Source organism: Passer domesticus, chromosome 6, assembly GCF_036417665.1.
Source record: "Passer domesticus isolate bPasDom1 chromosome 6, bPasDom1.hap1, whole genome shotgun sequence".
Classification (NCBI taxonomy): Eukaryota; Metazoa; Chordata; class Aves; order Passeriformes; family Passeridae; genus Passer; species Passer domesticus.
Window position 1 is genome coordinate 28,560,897 of NC_087479.1, and position 15,383 is coordinate 28,576,279.

At 35.9% G+C, this 15,383-nt stretch overlaps 1 long non-coding RNA gene across 1 annotated transcript; it reads right to left on the reverse strand.

Annotated features, from left to right (window-relative positions):
• Positions 1-8,292: 8,292 nt before the first annotated feature.
• On the reverse strand, positions 8,293-8,923 carry LOC135302124 (uncharacterized). The gene is made up of 3 exons (XR_010363822.1): positions 8,833-8,923; positions 8,688-8,742; positions 8,293-8,367 (listed from the first exon to the last, which is right to left on the reverse strand). It is a non-coding gene; the product is annotated as an uncharacterized LOC135302124 (long non-coding RNA).
• Positions 8,924-15,383: the final 6,460 nt, after the last annotated feature.

Below are 15,383 nucleotides of genomic sequence, written 5' to 3' on the forward strand. Positions count from 1 at the left end.
ACAAGGAAGTTTATGTATTCTGTTGTCACTTTTATTTTAATGTATCAATCTACTCTGATAATAGAAACATAATAAGGTAGAGGTCATCAGGAAATATGTACTGGTGTTTGGCTAGGAAGACAGCTGCTCTAGTTGCTTACAGTTTTCAGCCTGAGGACATTGTTTATCTTAGCAGCCATTTCATTACAGCTCATAAACAGATCACATCAAAACTAGTCGTAAGAAATCCCTGCATTTCTATGTCAGCCTAGCTGAGACCAGCAGTGCATCCCCTGATTTGAAAATGAGCTGTTCCAAAATGCTTTACGAATCAGAATTGAATTTAAGCCATCTATAAGGTCAATTACACAGCCTTGGGGGGAGTAATGTTCTTTATGAAGTGGGGAAATAGGTAGGAAAAGGCAGTTGTAGCAAATGCAAGGGGAAAGCATCTATTTAATATTTGTGTGTTTCGTAAATAATATTCACTGTTGTATTTTGCACATAGCTTGATTCAGAAAACAGTTACAGCATCAAAATCCTTAATGTATTCAAAACCCACCAACTTTATAGATCCCTGTTAGCTTTTATCAGAGTATTGTGATTTTTTTCTTAGCTCCTCTAGCTACACATACAGCCAGAATTCAAGGTACCCAAGAATTTCAGAGTGAAAAGGCATTACTTAGTAATACAGGAGTTTACAGGAGAGTTATAAGGGTCAGAATTTTCTTCTTAGTTACATTCGCAGGAAGAAAGAATCTTTTTCAGTTAGTCTGTAAATAAATAGAATTACAACATACGTCCAAAATTACAAAAAGACCCCACTTTGTGATCTGAAAGAGGCTGCTTTTTGCTCTTAAAGCAGTACAAAATAAGCAATTTGTTACTCAGAAATCTGAAGATAAAATAATACTAACTTTACAAGATTTGGTGAAAGAATTGTACTACCATTTAAATGAGGAAAAGGAGATGGGGCTGCAGGCAGTGTTATAGCCTTAGAATGCTGTCAGGCAGAGCCTTGGGATATACATGAGAGAGAATCTTACAGGAAGGATTGCAGGATATGGAACACTTCTGTAACATTTGCAGAAACACAGTTTTATAACTCAGATTATTTTTGTGTCCAGTAGAGGATTTTGGAGAAGGTGAACAGATCTGTTTTTCTGATAAAGAGCAAAATATAGCATTTGCATTAATATCTGTAAATGAAGTTTGCATTGACATCTGATAATGAAGAAGTAACATTACGACCCTTTAATTAAAACTAAAACCACAAATTATTGTCTAGGTCAGCAAATTGCTATTAAAACTGTACCGTTTGTAGGCACAAGGTATCAAAGTCTGGCCGTAAATCGTGTGAGATTGATATCCAGTCAGTATTAATGCACTGGGATGCTGGGAAGCTGGGTGTACTGCACAGACGGCAAAGAGTTAAAATCACTGGACTAAGTGGAGCAAGTGTTATCTGCCAAACTGATAAGGTTAATTTATGGCTCCTGGGTGAGAAGCAGATGTCTGCTAATCTTAACCTTAAAAGAAATCCAGCGACTGCAGTGCACTCGATCTGAGCAGCACTTACAGTCCCTAAATAAAGAATTGCTGGTGTATCACAGTGCTGAATTTTTGCTGCAGCAGAAAATGGATTTTCTGAAGTCACAGATGATTTGGCTCCACTAACAGCGGCTGCACCCAACATTAAAAACCTAACAGCCACAATACAAGCACACCAGTACTTGGGCATTGTCGGGTGCTTTTGCACACCCTTTCTAATTCTCTTATCTGGCCAGTTTATTGCAGGCAATTGAATGACAATGCTGCAGCTTTAACCACTGCTGTGCTAAATTTTCTGGAACTGGTAACTCAAAGTCAGACAGCAGCAACCCTAGATGCAAAAGACATATCTTTTACGATTCCAAGCCAGAAACATGACAAGGCTCAATTGGCGCTTATCTGGAAGGGAGAACAATACTTAAGAGACCCGCAGAGATACCAGCATTCACCCCCCCATGGCACAAGCTGTGCTTGTCGAACTTCTACAAGCATTTTCACTCCCTCCGGTCATTAAATTAGCCAGAGATACCCTGAAAAGTTAGGAGAAGTAACAACAGCAGTGTGGCAGGTATTTAATGAAATAGAATTTCAGAGTCTACCTGAGAAATATAAAGTCCAAGCAGTTAAACAATTTGTGCCACTAAGGGGTAACCTGTCCAGGGACCAATGCCTTTGAGACTTGTATTGTTTTCTTTTTCCAGGAGTAATTCAAGCACAGCCTTACTGAAGGAACCAGTTCAGAGTGGGGCAACTGCCAGTGGACTTCCTGAGAAAGGAAACAGATAGGGAGATGTGATAATGACTCTCCCCAGAGGCCCTTTTAACTTTTTGGTTACTTTAGTAGTAGACACAGAACTGAATCAACACTTAATGGATTGTTCCTTCTTTTTAATAATCGGTGTGTAGTAGGCAGAATTTTCACTTTTCTTTTTTTACAGAAATCTGCTAACAGATGAGATCAAGTTGCACGGAAGCCTAAAGTCTGAGGCAAATAACTTATTAAGTACCTTAGCCTTCTTCATGTCTGTTGCTAGTTCTCCCTTCTCATTTATCAGTGACCTTTCTTATTCTTCACCTTTCTTTTTTGACCTATATACTTACAGAATCCCTCCTTATTATTCTTCATGTGCTTTGCCAAGATCCATTCCATCTGTGCCTTGTCTTTCCTTATCCCATCATCACATATCCAGTCTGCATTCCTGTATTCTCTCCCTGCTTCTACTGACAGTATTTCTTTCTTACTGTTCAGTTTGAGGAGCAGATCCTTGCTTAATCATGCAGGTTTCCAGCCTGCACTGCTTGATTTCCTGCCCATCAGGATAGAGAGCTCTTACTCTATGAAAAGTGGCCTTAAAGAGTTGCCAACTCTGGTCAGCTCTTCTGTCTCTAAGTACAGTTTCACAGGAGATTTCGTTCACTATCTCCTTCAACAGCTAGGATTTGCTCTTTGGAATTTCAGGGTCCTGACTTTGTTCCTTGTCTGGTGAAGGTTCTTCCAGATCAGAGACTCAACTATGATGTGGTTGATACAGCCAAGGCTGTCTCTGATTTGTCTAATGAGCTCATTCACACTGATAAGCACAACACCAGTAACTCTTTTCCTCTAGGGTAGTTTCTGCAATACCTGGAGCAGGAGTTCAGATGCACTCCAGGACTCTCCTGAATTGCCTACAGCCTGCTGTATTGCTTTCCCAGCAGCTCTTCAGGTGGTTGCAATGCCCCACTGGGATGAAATCCTGTGAGCACCATGATTCCTGTAGGTGAATAAAGAGGCCTTTGCAACACTGTGCTCCTGATCAGGCAGGCTGTGACTGACATCAAACATGAGACGTCCCTTATTGCTCCTGTCCTTGATTTTTAGCCACAGGCTCTCAGCCTGTTCATGGCTCTTCTTCAGAGTCAGTTCTTTCTGATTTAACCATTCCTGAAGAGAGAGAAACATGCCCCTGCCCCTTCTTAGAATCCTAGAATCTGTTCAGTTGGAAGAGACCCAAGAGGATCACCTGGTCCAACTCTTGGCCCTGTGTGGGACACCCAAGGACACCTGGACAAAAGGACTCAATTCCTGTCTCCTGCATAGGGCACTTCTTCACACATTCTCTTCTCCTAAAGTTCCTACTTTCTCCATGGCTGTGAAGAAGCATTATTTTCAAGGTTATCTTCAAAGAATGCTATGGAATTTAACCAAAGATCTTGCAATCAAATTAACAAAAAATGGTGTATCTAAAATACCTATATAGCTTAAAATCACCTTACGGAGAAAGATTTATTTGAGGTTATATAAATAGCTGTCATCTTATTTTAACATTAAATTCTTTAATATTTCAGGCATCTGCTCCAATTTATATATGCTTGGTTCTATATAAATGGACATATACTGGTATATAGAAGTTAATGTTCTTTATGGCTGCATTGTCCTATAGATCATATAAATTATGTATATAACAGTAATAGTGAGTGAGTACATGCATGCTTTATTATGGGTGCAGAAAATTTTTTCCTTAAAGGAGAGCGTTACAGTATTTCCACCATACAAAGCAAACCGAGTACAGATTCTGTAAAACTATCAACACTACTTTCTCTAAGTTTACTGCTCACCGGAGTGAAGAGTAGAGTGTCATGGTCATGACTGGATAACCTCTTGGGTGAAGTATAAAAGGCCTGGCAGGTTCAGAGAATTCACAGTGCATACTGCTTGTAGCACCAATATAGTATTTGTAGGTGGTAGTAAGGGAAGTTTTGATTGTACTGGTGCCTCTAACATCAGTTCTTTATGCATATATCTGGTGAGTCACTCTGGTAAGGAACAAAAACTTGAGATCAATAAAGCTTCCACATGAATGATCTGTATTTGTGTCCAACAAATAAGAAAATGCTATATTAAAAAAAAAAAGCTTATTCTTAGTGCAGCGTCACTAGTTTTAGCCAGCTGAATAACAGCATTTTTAGATATAGATTTTTAAAGTGTCATAGAAGAATTCAAGTCTAAATCCATGTATTTAATTCAAGAATTCTCATTTTTATCCTGGCTGCTTAGGAGATCGGAAGACATATGCAGTTTTTAATTTCTGACTCTTTTAGTAGTTAAAGCTTCTGGCCAGAACTCATAACTGATGGACTGACAGACAGGATGGACTGATTAAGACTCTTGCAGCATTAAATTCCAAGTGTCTGCATGCAGATTCTTCTTGACAAACAATTTTGAAATTGTATTCAGCTTCTTCATTATTTACCACGCACATTTCCTTTTGCTGCTGATGAGTGTTTCCACAAGACATTTCACTGTATTAGCAGGGAACATTCACCTCAAAGGTGACCTAACTGGCCCAGGATAGTCATCTTGCTCGTCACAGTGTCAGAGAGTGGATGGAATCTATTCCTATAATGAGTGCACCAGGGATGGTACTTCACGATAAATGGATACAGCTCTGAAATGGTGTCCAGGCTATAGCCAGAAGGGAGGGCTTCTATTAAAATTAATGGCTTGCTAGCTCTGTTTTTATCAATGTATTACTGAAATGGTGTTCTTTCAAGGTTGCACAGCTGGTTTAATGCTGATTATGTTTTAAGCCAGAGTGGATAATTAAAAAGGATAGGAATGAGTGTAGGGTTATTTGTAACAGAAAAGATGCCAAGAACTATACAACCAAGGCATTTACTGATAATACAAAAAATTCCAAAAATAAATTTACTGCAAAACCATTTGTTTCTGCTCTATTAAAACCTTTTCAACACATTAAAACAAGTCTCCAATTGTTACTTCTGTTGCAGAAAATCTTACATGAAGACAGGAAAGCAAAATGTCATGAGTTCCCTAAATTTTATGGATTTAAAGCTAGTACAAATTCAAGAGAATATATCTTCTCATACAACTGAGATCATACAATTGATCATAGAATTAATAAACACACAAACTCTGAGAGAAATTTTGCTATTACAAAGTCTATATAATAGCCTAAGAAGTTCCATGTTATAAAGTTTCATTTCATTACTTGGTTAATTTCAGGGAACAGGGATTTAGTGCATGTACTGAATGCTAAATTTCATTGAGATATCTGCAGTAATATTTGACCACACTAGTCCTATGAGTTTGATCAGGAATGCTTATTCCTTCGATTTCTTCCACAATGTTTTAGAAGAAGTAAGAAATTAATTTTATGATTTCACTGGAATGCTGCTCAGAGAGATCAAGAGGTGTTACCATCATATTTTTCAATGAAATCTGCTTTGGTTCCTCTGTTTTCATATTAAAGGAAAATTGCTTTATTCCAAATGTTTTAGTTGTTTTGTTATCTAAAAATGAGACAAGCTTTTTAGAGGGTCTGATACTATTTCGGAAGGGTTTATGAGAAACCATTATACATACACAAAATAATGTGATGGCATGTGAATCTCTAAAACAGCCTGAGAAAAACTCTTTCAGAATTAATGACTTTATTAAATGGTCTGATACAAAATGTATTTCTGAGAGTCAGTGTCTGCACATAGAAATTCATACCAGTATTGTATATGTATCAGCAGCCACTATATTTTGTAGAAATAAATATGTAGTCAGTGGTGCCCTTCAATGAGCATCTTATGTTGTCTCATTTTATCAGATGAGACGTGAGTAATGTAGAATCAATGTATGGAAAATATTGTTTCACAGCAGAGAACAGACATAGATAGAATTATACCTTTTTAAAAAGTGATTTTATAGCTTATGTTATCGTCTAAAAGCAAAATTAGTTCCACAGTGTTTTGCTGACCAGACTACTGGTTATTCACACTGTCATGATATATAAAATGTCATTACTGTTATACCACTGCATCAGCTTTTCTAAGGTACTGCATAGCAGACACAATTAAGAACTAACTAATATCCTCAGATTCTACTTCTCCCATCTCAGCGAACTCTTTTGAGCAAAATAGGTTTTTTTTCTCTAAGGCAGGATTTTATATGTGTTTTTAAGCACATTTTCTAAATCCTCCTCATTTAAGATTTCACATTCATTACCAACTTTCAAGTAGATGAAAACTATTTTTCCTGAACTTCATCCATTTAATATCTGTAGTTATTTGCTCAGGCCTTATATCTGGAGAAGGAATATAACCCAAACAGAAAAAACATTATCAAGAAATACTTTTAGAAAATAACAGGATATAATAAAATAGTATGTAGTAAAATTGAGGATTCTTAGATCTAGAACTAAGGCAAAGCTGACTTTCATTCTTTTTCCTGGAGTTTACCATTCCTGGGAATTGTTCAAAGCTGCATTCAGAGGAGGCTCAGACAACATTAGGAAAAATAACTCTAAGAGGGTGGTCAAGCAGGCTTCCTGGAGAGGTGGTTGAAGCCTCAAGCCAGTCAGTTTTTAAAAGGCATTTTGACAATCTCTTAAAAATATATTTTGACTTTTTGTCAGCCCTGAATTGATAAGGTAATTGGACTACATTATCATTGTAGGTCCCTTCTAACTGGAAATATTCTATTTTATTTCACGTGTAGAAGTATTTATATATATCATATCTACTTTAGCAATATGATATTGGAGCACTTCCCAGATTAACTGTTCCTGTGCAAAAAAAGCCTAATGCTTTTAGTCTCCAGGCAAACAGTAATCACAAATTAGGTCTTACAACAAAAAAGGTAAATAACAACTATGCTTTTTCACATTTCTCAGCATGTGAATATAGCCTTTGGGGATCTCATTTATTACCTTCTATTTATACAGTGATCTCTATAAGAATTTTAAGTGGAAGTAGCTCTAAAGCCTTACAGTATTAAACATGTATGACACTTATGACTTTAACCTGAAACACTGTTGCCCTATCAGATAAAGAAAAAAAAAAAAGATTGCCTAATTTACGCCACTTTATTTCATATTTAGGACTTATTAAAAATCTTTTAGTAGTTAGTTCTGGACTTCATTTGTACCGTAAGTTTTACTTGAACCAATTTTTTCACATGAAAGATGTGGATCCACTAGAATGGGTCAAAAGGAGGGTCATGAAGAGGATGAGAGCATCCCTCCTACAAAGACAGGCTGAGAGAGTCAGGGTTGTTCTGCCTGCAAAAGATAAGGATTTGGGGAGGTGTTACAGAACCTTCCAGTGCCTAAAGGGAGCTTAAAAAAAAAAAGGGAGGTGAGCTTTTTACAAGGGCAGATAGTGATAGGATAAGGGGGAGTGGTTTCAAACTTTGAGAGGAAAGATTTAGGTTAAACGTTAAGAAGGAATTCTTTACTGTGAGGCTGATGAGATACTGGAACATGTTGCCAGCCCTTGAGTGGCCTATCCTTGACAGTGTTCAAGGCCAGGTTAGATGGAGCCCTGACCAATATTCCTGCCTATGGTGGTTGAGGTTGGAATGAGATGGTCTTTGAGGTACCTCCCAACACAAGTCATTCTGTGATTCTATGTAAAAGTGAAAAAAGAGTAGCAAACACAGATGGAAAGAAGATTATGGGAGATCTGGGATGATAAAAACATTGTCAAACTGAAAAACAATACAATCACAATAGTCAAAATGCATTGGAAGACATATTAAGAGGATTATAATAGGTAAGGCATGGGATATAGTTTTAGCTGGGGCCTGTGGGTTAAATTATGTAATTACAAACACTAACGGTGATAGTAAGATAATAGAAGAACATGACCAATGAATAAAAATTCAAGAAACTAAAATAATTTCGTTTTGGGGGAAAAAAACCCAACCAAAAAACAAAGTTCCAAATGGAAAGGCCTACAGGGGACTTACTATGAATTGTCAAATATATATGGCTTGGTTTATTTACCTCCTTCTAATTTTGCCTTTTTCTGTTGTTCTTCTTCTTTTTCAATTAACACTTTAAGAAACTGTACAGCATATGACAAAACACAAGTCAATATTTACTGATTCCAAATAGTTAGATTTTTCATATGACAAAATTAAAACCAGAATTTTTTCATTATATCAATTAAAAACAAACATAATCAGCTCAATTTCAAGATTAAAAGATTCAGTTTAGGCATTAACAAAAACATACTTTCTTACTATAAAAGAAATTAAGTACTACCAGTACAATTTAAAAAATAAAAAATCTACATTTGCTTAGAAAGACTTCATAAAACTTTCGCAAACAAGAACATTTTTTTTCAAGTAAATATTTGAGTCATGCCATGTATCAGTTTGGTACCTGAACTATGACTTCTACGCACATCTTGAGTTCTTGTTCCACTGGAGTCAGCCATCTATATCATATACAAACAAATATTTGCTTCTGGGCTCTGCAGTAGATTTTCTCTGAACTACTCTGAGGTTACAAGAGGAAGTGAAACTACCTTCACCTTGCTGGCAGATTTTGTCCATCCCTTACTCCCAAGAGAGGAATTAAGAGCTTTGGGCAGGGGACAGAGCACCAGGAGGATGGCTGGAGTTCAGCACTAGCTGGTGTCATAAAAAGATGTAGAACTAGGGCACAGTGGCTGAACTGGCTTGGGGTGAAAGTGGGGCAAACTTTTGTGAAATTACTGAGATGCTTTCAGCAGAAAGCATCCTGTATTCTTTTGTTTTTCTCCTGTATGAAATGAGAAAAATATTGGGAAATATATCAAGTGTTAGTTCTGTAGTGCAAAAAACCAGCATGCATGATAATCACTTTAATTTGTGATGCTATTTTAGAAATATTCAAATACTAATCATTAGTGAATTGATTTGCAATGGAGATGGTCAAATAATTTATTGTAGCTCTGCAAATAAACAACTACAAGCTTTGCTATATAAGTCGTGTTCAGTAATACTTTGCCTAATACTATGTTGTTCCTAATTCAATTCTCTCCCTGCTCCTGAGATGACCCTTGCCACAGAAATGTGAAGAAGGTTGTGAAGTCTGCCTTCAATACACACACATTCATGGAAAAGAAACAGGAATAAGAAAGCTGGAACGGTGTTTCAGGAATCAGCAAAGTCTGGAAGAATAGGGAAGCTGACACACAGTAACCATATCTTGAGTTATATCTGTGACTGAACATGGTACCAAGTCCCTACTGTAGTACTCCTTTGGACTTGGGTGCAGTGTCCTGTATTACTGCAGTGCTTCTCCAGCAGCTAACATCTATATCTTCTCAGCATATCTAACTAGCTAAGGTATGATCCCCCAAGTTTATAGTTTATAGTTCCAGAAACATTCTATTTGGAAATAGCTGGGGTACCTCTGAATAGTACGGCACTCCTGCACAGAGCTACATCTCAAGAGCTTTATCACTGCCAAACTTACCTGGACATATATGAACTACGGCTACCATCAAAATCAAATTCAGGTTTTTTCAGTCATGTAATTTAAAGATTTTATTGCAGCGAATAAGGACATACAAAATTAGATTTCAATTACAGCTCCTGACATTTTGTGCACAAAGCCTATATGTTTATTTCCTCCAATCCAGACTGTAAAATAACATAACTCATCAAATAAGCATGATTTCATCATTACTTATTAATTTGGTTTTAATATTCCAGCAGATTAATAAAATGTTCTTTTGTATCTTACAGAATGTAAATGTCAATTAGTGTATGTTTATGGTATTCTGAAATTATGAAGAGAAGTATTAAACCCTTCTGAACCCAAGAAAGAATCAACATCATTGGTATTCAGCTTATTGTCTGACAACTTGCCAAGTGTTTTAGCAATAGATTGCACAAATACTTTGAAGTGCTGGAAATCTACAGTAGTATATACATATGTGCAATACAGAATTCAAAGTAACTGATTGGGTACCTCCTTAGATTAGATTTAAGGGTCTCTCCACTGATGCAGAAAGAAGGCATAGCAAGTGTAGTATAACAACATTAAGGAGCAGTCTTATTGTTATGAGAAACCTGAAGTTTCTGAATTCTTCATTATATTGCAGGGAGATGAGTTTTATCCTAAGAGGGTTGGCAACTGCAGAAAAGATTCTACGTGTACAGCATTTTAAGTCTACATGAGAGTAAATTTCAGTGTCTGCTTTGTTTAGCTGCAGCATGCAGTGTAAGGCTTGGTTTCCAAAAACAGTTCTGCACACGCCTAACACAGCTGTGGATGCAGAAATGAAATGCAGTCACCTCTGTCCTTGAGGTTCCTTTCTGTTGCATATGTACTGCAAGTTACAGGGGGGAAGAGCACAGGTTACATAGCTAGAATGGGATTGCCTGTGCTTATGATAGTTGTTTCCACCTCGTGGGCTTATGAGGTGCTTCTTTAGTTCATACATTAAATCCTGTCACTGAAAGAAGCAAGCATAAATTCTTTTACCTTCAGTAAGAATTTAATACATTTAACCTGAGAATATGTAAAAATAGTTCATACTGTATTGTATATAAAAAGCTCTTTCAGTGACTGTGGAAATGCAGCCACCTCTAGGATTCAGTATAAAAACTGTCCAAAGGTTTGCATAATATTTCTCTTGTATTACAGAAATTGAAGAGATTGTTACAATTTGCTAGAAACCTCAGAATAAATTCTAGGTGTAAAAATGATAATAATTATGCTTTGTTGCCTAAATTTCAGTTTACAGAATATATGTAATATCCACTGACTACTGATTTTCCAAAAGCACCTAGATCATTGCATTTTATGTTTCCCTCAAAGGAAAAAATGGTCTTAAACATTATAAAACGTGTTATGTATTGTATTGCATGTATTGTAGAATTGTATGTATTGAAGAATGAACTGTGATTAAAGTAATATTCAAATATTATAAAATATATAATTCATTAAAGTTGCTTTAATACATACAATATATTCTTCTGAATACAATAATATATTTTTTCTGAAATTAGGAAAGGAAGGCTTGTTAAACCATGATGTGGAAAAATTGTTCCAAAATCTTCTTCTATTGCAAATGATACCAAAGGAAAGATAGCAGAATTTTTTGTTCAGCAGACCTTACTTTCCCTGGATTCAGAATGCTATCTCCTTTCTCAATAACAGCTATTTTTGTTACTTCACTTCTAAGTTGCAAATGGAAAAAAAAAAATAAAAGAAAGAAATTAGATCCAGGTGTGAATACTATCAGTGCAATCCTTAATAAAACCTTAACAACAGCACCTAAAATTATTTCTGCTAAAATTTTCAGTATAGATAATTTCTTTTGCACATACGCAGAGAGAGAGAACTTGTTACCTGTATGAAAAGAAATGTGCTAAAGATTTGCTTTTAAACCCTAAGATGGATGAGTTCAGAAATTCCTTCAAAACAAACTTTTTTTTTAATTCCTGGCATGTGAGTGCAAGTTCAATTTTTACAAAATAAGAATTTGTTTTGAATACCCTGAGACATTGGCCAGCAAAATCTCACAATAATATTTTCATATGACTATTATTCAGAAGAACCTCTAGAAGGTTGTGACTAATGGTTTCTACTACATCTTGAGTAAGGGACAGCTAATTTGCAAAGCATGTCTGGTACAGAATCAGCCACAGTGTCCACTTAGGGCATGTGCAACTTCTTAATGCACTATGACTTTGGGAAAAGAAAACTGAAAACTGAAGAAAAGCACTCCAGCCACAGTATATTACACAGGATGCAATAAACATTTGTGCTTTATGTGCGTGTTTCTTTTACAAAAGCTGGACTCCAGTACACTCATTTTTACGAAGATCTTACACTGAAAGGTGGAAGCAGAGTTTCCTAACCAAATGTGCTGGCAACTAAAATGGCTGAAGGATGGGTCCATGCTGCAGAACAAAGGTTCTCTAGAGTGGGAAGCAACTAATGATTGATTTTCTGATGAGCTTGGAGTTGCTTCTCTGGTATTCATTTCTGTAGGATTTATTAACTGTTTTGGAAAACCCAGACTGAAGGTCTTTTCTTACTTCTTTCCAATTCCCAAGCCAGACTCAAAAGAATGCAGAGTAAGTTTGATATTCATTAGTAAATTCTGGTTTGACTAAAGAAGTTACAGAGGCCACAGAGGTTTAAATCTCTTGCTTTGTGAGTTTAACTGAGTCACAGTTATGCACCAAAATTGTGGGTTTTATTTGACACTTTTGGAATGATGGATGACTCACGTTAATATTAAACTCATTAAGTATGCCTTTTGGGAGAAAAACAACTACAAAACAGGTTTCATTTTAATTTCCCCATTATTCAAGGTGCTTATTAAAATAGAATATAATCTGAGTCTCTAAGAAAATGGTAATAAAATGTCCTAATTGAAAGCTGTATTCCTTATCTTTAATAAACAATATTTCTCTGCTAGTTGACAAGACTATTTACCTACAATGTAGGAAAAGGTTACTTATATTTCTTTTGTTTCTATATTTTTGACACCAGTGTGGATTTTTTCATTGTTTGGACTATTTACTCTGCATTTCTCTGAAACAAACTCCTTTGTCATTTACCGAACCCTTTTCCCTGTAGACTGAAGTTCTCTTCCTTTTTAATTAGATTGACCTTTTGGTTCACTTGGTTGCCCTCAAAATGACTGAGAATGACTACTCTTTTGGAAGACAAGTTGAAATCAGCACAGAGAGACTGAAAACAGTCATGCGAAATAAAAATATTTTATGCAGCAGTCCAGCTCTATAACTGCATAATCGTTATGTTCATAGCCTCTAACACAAAGAAATACTGGCCTCTGCAAATTTTGTGACATTTTAATGATGACAAGTTCTTTCTCATCTCCTTGAATGAATGCTTTTATACTGCACTTTGTGACTAATATTTTCAGAGTATATTTTTACTGTCCTATAACGATTTGCCTTTTTACCCTTCCAAGCTACAGAGGGTGAACTTTAATTACAAATTATAAGTTCATTTGCTACTGTTTATTGCATAAAGTCTAGTTCTCTTCTTTCTGCCATGATCATAGAAAGAAATTACTGTTTAAGTTACATTTTCTAGGTTAAAACTGAAATAAATGGACTTTTTTTTTATTCTGGGTGATTAGACATCATTCAAGTAGGGTGATTAGACACATTTGAGTAGTTTAGAAAGAAATAAAAAGAGATACCTTTACAGGCTTATATAATTGCCCTAAAAGTTTAATAGGTGAAGCACAAACCCTTTTTCATTTTTCACTAGGAAGACAATAATCAGCAAAATTCACATTTTCATTTACAGCAGTTACAGCAATGTCCCTGAAGCTAGGGATTGAAGAACATCTTCTTTCATGGTCTTTTGGGTGGTGAGAAGGAATTTACATCTCATCTCTCTACTCAGTTGAAGGTTTTCTAATTCGTAAATGAATATTGGATCAGGAAAGGTCCATTCCCAGTCAGGTAATGTTGCAGAGAGTTCCCAATAATAATTTAAAAGCATCTGAAAAATTAAGTATGAGTTACTCAACCTTAATACAAAAGGACTTTAGACTTTTTGAAAAATCCGTGAGAAAAACCTGTCTTTTTGGCACTTCTGCATAGAACGAGAAACATTTTCTGCATCTGAGTTGCATTCTCTTGTTTTCAGGGGCTTGTTTGATTTTCCAGAAAAGTGACTAGAGTGGCTGATCTACCTAGTCATTGAATACTGTCACAGCATGGCCCATTGTGTTACAGTCTGTGTCTCTTCTGCCTGTATACAAGCTTCAAACCAGGCCAGCTCTGTGCCTTGGAATAAGGTGTCCAACTACTAACGCTGAAATGTCGCGAGCAGTTGCTGGAGGTTCCACTTTTTCCTCTTCGTGCTGACCTTTAGAACCAGTAGTTCAGTGAGAAACATTGCTATTTTTGGAACAGTAGAATCACCGTCTGTTCTTCTTCTTGTTGCTTTGTTTCTGCTTCTGTAAAGCCACACCTTGCTCTTATATTCATTGACCAGCCTCTATCCAATGGAAATTTCTTAGTTCCGCTTAGTAGCACTTCCGTTAAAATCCCACTCCTATTATAACCTTTCAGAATGTCTACTTCACCCATTTTAAAGGATGACAAGCTCTGTTATTTTCAGGACTGCACCATATACTTTGGTTCTTGTATATAGTAATCTAGAAGTACTACCATCAAGTATGATCACTGTTATCTTATGAGGAAGCAGAAATATTTCCCCTAACTTTTCCCTTCTTTTTGCTCTAATTCTGAATATTTTTCTGTGTAAAACAAGGTCACAGAATCTTTGCTATTTGATACAAAGGATTTGTCATAAAATAAGATTCTCTTATAAATTGACAAATAAATTTGTCATCTCTTTGAGCAGACATTTAAGGTGATCTTAGAGTTGGGTTTTTATCCCAGCTGTTTTTGACCAGTAACTTTGCTTCAGCTGAAGAAACAACTGTGCTATCATTAGGGAATTTATTTAAGCAATGTAGGATTTATACTTCCACATGGTTTTTATGGAATTTTATGTAATGAGGAGTTTGTGGTGGAAGAATTTTTAGAGTGCATGTTCCTTTTGTTAGTCTAGTTAAATTCAGATTGTTGTGAGAAATGTTAATCTAAATATTTTTGTAAACAAATACAGTGAATTTTATTATTTTCAGAGGAAAAGAAAAAGCCCTTCATCTTCTCAGTGATTGGATAGGTGTAGCTTAAATAGACAAAAGGGAGTGGCAGATCATATTGTCCTACACTTTCAGGGGTGGCAAGTCAAAAAAACCCAACCAAAATTAATAGCTCTTTGCACAAATTGTGTTCTGAGGAGGTTTTGTGTCATTTTAAAGAATAAATAAAAATTTTCTGTTCTAAAGTGCCACAAAGTTTAAGAAAGATAATCTATCCAATCTTAAGGCACTAATCAAGTAAAATATTAACAAAACTTTTCACATAACTGAAAGTAATCACTCCTTAAGGAACCAGACAAATTATTAATTATCAGCCAAGTTTGATATTTACTTAAAAGCTCTGAGATTTTCATACGAAAATAAAATTACCTTTTCATCCATAATTTGTGCCATAACAATTTTTAAGAAAAATAACT